Genomic DNA, 4549 nt, shown 5'->3' with positions numbered 1-4549 from the left:
TTTCTTTTTTGTTATATATGCGTAATGTCCCTGTTTATTAAGGTCTTCCGTTTCCAACGGAAGACCTTATAGTTTTCGTACTGTTTCTTCTTATTATTAAGGTCTTCCGTTTCCAACGGAAGACCTTATTGTTTTCGTTCGGTTTCTTTTTCCCTATTATTATTATTATTATTATTTTTTTTCTTACAAATTTTGTGCACGCGATTTCTTAGAAACGGCTGAACCGATTGTCATGAAACTTTCAGATAAGATAGATAGTGATCGAAATCTTATAGCTTTTTAATTATATTGATGACGTCACTTCCGTTTTTGAGATATTGACGTTTTAGCGATTTTTAGAGGGGTTGCTTGTTACTCTAACTTCTCCTAAACTATAACATATATTGAGTTCAAACTTTCATGGAATGGTAGACAAAAGATTGTAGATTTGCAATTTTATTTTCATTTTGAACTGGATTGAAAGGCGCCGAAGCTCGCCTGGACCCGAAAATTTAGTTTAAAAAAATGTCGTATTTTTTTCTTGTTTTCTTTGTTTATCTCTTTTCTGAAAAATATTTTGTTAAGACATGTAATGTAAGAAAGGTTAATATTTACAGGACCTTTCATTTGATATCAAGAAAAAGGGGCTGGCCTCTCATATTAGGGGACCAAAGGCCTCTAAAGTCTTTTATCTGTAGCCCTTTACTGAGAAATTTTTTGTGAAATGTTATAGAAGCAAATATGTTTATCTTACGGTTATGTATCCAAGTAATGTAATGATTTTATCATATGTTACGTAATTAAGGGTTTTGAAGGGCCAAAAGTCCAAAATTTTGATCACCCATATCTCAGAAAGGAAAAATATTTTGTAATGCAATACAGAAGAGAAGTTGTTTCAAATGATGTTCTCAACAAAATGCAACCTTCAAAATTTCGTTAAACGGCCCCTAAAAGGAGTTAAGGGACCGGCCCCTAAAACCTTCTTTCTCATATATCTCCAAAACGGTAACGATATTTGAAACACTTGTTGAACAAAATATGTGTAGAATTAAATGACCTTTTATTTGATACCAAGAAAAAGGGGCTGGCCCCTTAAATTAGGGGACCAAACGCCTCTAAAGTCTTTAATCTGTAGCCCTTTCCTGAGAGATATTTTGTGAAATGATGTAGAAGCAAATGTGTTTATTTTAAAGTTATGTATTCAAGTAATGTAATGATTTTATCATGTGTTACGTAATTAAGGGGTTTTAGGGGCCAAAAGTCAAAAGTTTTGATCACCCATATCTCAGAAAGGAAAAATATTTTGTAATGCAGTACAGAAGAAAAGTTGTTCAAAATGATGTTCTCAACAAAATGCAACCGTCAAAATTTCGTTAAACGGCCCCTAAAAGGAGTTAAGGGACCGGCCCCTAAATCCTTCTTTCTCATATATCTCCAAAACGGTAACGATATTTGAAACACTTGTTGAACAAAATTTGTGTAGAATAAAATGACCTTTTATTTGATACCAAGAAAAAGGGGCTGGCCCCTTAAATTAGGGGACCAAACGCCTCTAAAGTCTTTAATCTGTAGCCCTTTACTGAGGGATATTTTGTGAACGGTTATAGAAGCAAATATGTTTATCTTACAGTTATGTATCCAAGCAATGTAATGATTTTATCATGTGTTACATAATAAGGGTTTTTTAGGGGCCAAAATTATAGAATGTTGATCACAAATATCTCAGAAAGGAAATATATTTTGAAATGCAGTAAAGAAGAAAAGATACTCAGAAAGATGTACTTAATAAGATGCAATTTTCAAAATTTCGTTAAATGGCCCCTATAAGGAGTTAAGGGATCAGCCCCTTAAACGTTCTTTCCCATATATCTCAAGAACGGTAACGAATTTCTAAACAGTTGTTTAACAAAATGTGTTGAGATTCAATTGACCTTTTATTTGATTTCAAAAAAGGGGCTGGCCCCTAAAATTACGAAACTAAAGGGCTCTAAAATGTTTCATCTGTAGCTCTTTACTGAGGGAAATTTAATGAAAGGCTATAGAAGCAAATATGTTTATCTTACAGTTCTGTATCCAAGTAATGTGATGATTTTTTCATGTGTTATGGAATAAGGATTTTTTAGGGGTCAAGGGTCCACAAACTATGACCAGCTATATCTCACCAAGGAAAATGTTTTGAAATGCAGTGTAGAAGAAAAGATACTCAAAATGATGTACTTTACAAAATGCAACCTTCAAAATTTGGTTCAGCGGCTCCAATAAGGAGGTAAGGGACTGGCCCCTAAAAGTTTTCTTTCTCAGATATCTCAAGAACGGTGACGAATTTCTAAACCCTTGTTGAACAAAGCTCTTATCCCTGAAACAAAATAGTATCTGACCCTTAGAATGTAGACCCCGTTTTTCTATTCTAAATCATGTTTAGCAAAATCAAGATCTAACATATATCTCAAATTCTAAAATCAGACGGAAGACCTCCTCGTTGCTCGCAACGAGATCGTGTCTAGTTATTATTATTTTTTTTTCCAAATTTTGTGCACGCGATTTCTCGAAAACTATTCGACCGATTTTCAACATTTTTTCACAGATGATGAGTCATCATCTGAATTTTATATGTTTTTGAAATTTTTGTTGTCGTCACTTCCGGTACCGATTTATCGACCATTTTGTAGTTTTTTACGACCTATTTTGTGCAGAGCTGATCTCAGAAACTATCAGAGATATGACTATGAAATTTTCAGGATCGGTAGTCTATAGTCTGAAGTTGTGCACTATTATTTTGTTTTACGCCAGTGGCGCCATTTCTTGGAGCTCGCCTGGGCACGAAAATTGAGTACGAATTTTCATTCAAAATTTTCAAACGTTTTGATCTGTATCTTTTTATCAGTTGATATTTTGTTCACATATATATAACAAAAGTGGTAGATAATCAAAAGTTCTTTTCAACGAAATCAAGAAAAAGGGGCTGGCCCCTTTTTTTAGGGGCCAAGGCACTCGTAAACTCTATTACAAATAACTTAAAAACGATAAAGATTTTGTAATGCATTATAGAAGCAAAGTTGTTGATCGTACCAATATCTATTAGAAAAATTATTGCCACGCCCATTTATTACGTAATTGGGGATTTTTAGGGGCCAAAGTACTTAAACTTTGACAAAAAATAACTAGAGAAGTATGCATATTGTGTTAGACATCATAGAAGAGAAAATGTTTGAATAAATGATTTAAATTAATTCCACTTATCAAAACACGAATTTCTGTCCCCATTAAGGATCTAGAGGGCTGGCCCCTAAAATATTCAATCATTTGTATCTCAAAAATGATCAACAATTTTACATTGGTGTAAGAACAAAAATTGTTTGTATTCTTAAGACCTTTTCAACGAAATCAAGAAAAAGGGGCTGGTCCCTTTTATTAGGGGCCAAGGCACTCGTTAACTCTATTACAAATAACTTAAAAACGATAAAGATTTTGTAATGCATTATAGAAGCAAAGTTGTTGATCGTACCAATATCCATTTGAAAAAATCATTGCCACGCCCATTTATTACGTAATTAGGGATTTTTAGGGGCCAAAGTACTTAAACTTTGACGAAAAATTACTAGAGAAGTATACATATTTTGTTAAACATCAAAGAAGAGAAAATGTTTGAATAAATGATTTAAATTAATTCCACTTATCAAAACACGAATTTCTGTCCCCATTAAGGATCTAGAGGGCTGGCCCCTAAAATATTCAATCATTTGTATCTCAAAAATGATCAACAATTTTACATTGGTGTAAGAACAAAAATTGTTTGTATTCTTAAGACCTTTTCAACGAAATCAAGAAAAAGGGGCTGGTCCCTTTTATTAGGGGCCAAGGCACTCGTTAACTCTATTACAAATAACTTAAAAACGATAAAGATTTTGTAATGCATTATAGAAGCAAAGTTGTTGATCGTACCAATATCCATTTGAAAAAATCATTGCCACGCCCATTTATTACGTAATTAGGGATTTTTAGGGGCCAAAGTACTTAAACTTTGACGAAAAATTACTAGAGAAGTATACATATTTTGTTAAACATCAAAGAAGAGAAAATGTTTGATTAAATGATTTAAATTGATTCTACTTATCAAAACACGAATTTCTGTCCCCATTAAGGATCTAGAGGGCTGGCCCCTAAAATATTTAATCATTTGTATCTCAAAAGTGATCATCAATTTTAGATGGCTGTAAGAACAAAAAATTGTAGAATTCATGAGACGTTTCGTACAAAATCAAGAAAAAGGGGCTGGCCCCTTAAATTAGGGGCCAATAGACTCCTTAACTCTATTACTCATACGTTAAAAATGATCAAGATTTTGTAATGCATTATAAAAACAAAGTTGTTGATCGCAGCAATATCAGTTTGTAAAACTCATTTCCAAACCCATTGATGACGTATTTAAAGATTTTAGGGGACTAAAATCTTAAATCTTTAATGTGCTATATGTTAAAAAGCAAAACTCTTTGTTAAGCATTTTAAAGGATATTGACAATCGTATACATTATCTGAAAGGAAGTGGCTGAGGGAGAATTCTGAAATTTCA

At 33.0% G+C, this 4549-nt stretch overlaps 1 protein-coding gene across 4 annotated transcripts in view; it reads left to right on the top strand.

The window, feature by feature from the left end:
* LOC105337450 (golgin subfamily A member 5) overlaps window positions 1-4549 on the top strand; it is a 74781-nt gene that overhangs the window by 61255 nt on the left and 8977 nt on the right. The window lies entirely within an intron of this gene.

This window comes from Magallana gigas, chromosome 5 (assembly GCF_963853765.1).
Source record: "Magallana gigas chromosome 5, xbMagGiga1.1, whole genome shotgun sequence".
NCBI classification, from domain to species: domain Eukaryota; kingdom Metazoa; phylum Mollusca; class Bivalvia; order Ostreida; family Ostreidae; genus Magallana; species Magallana gigas.
This window is presented reverse-complemented; position numbering and strand designations above follow the sequence as displayed.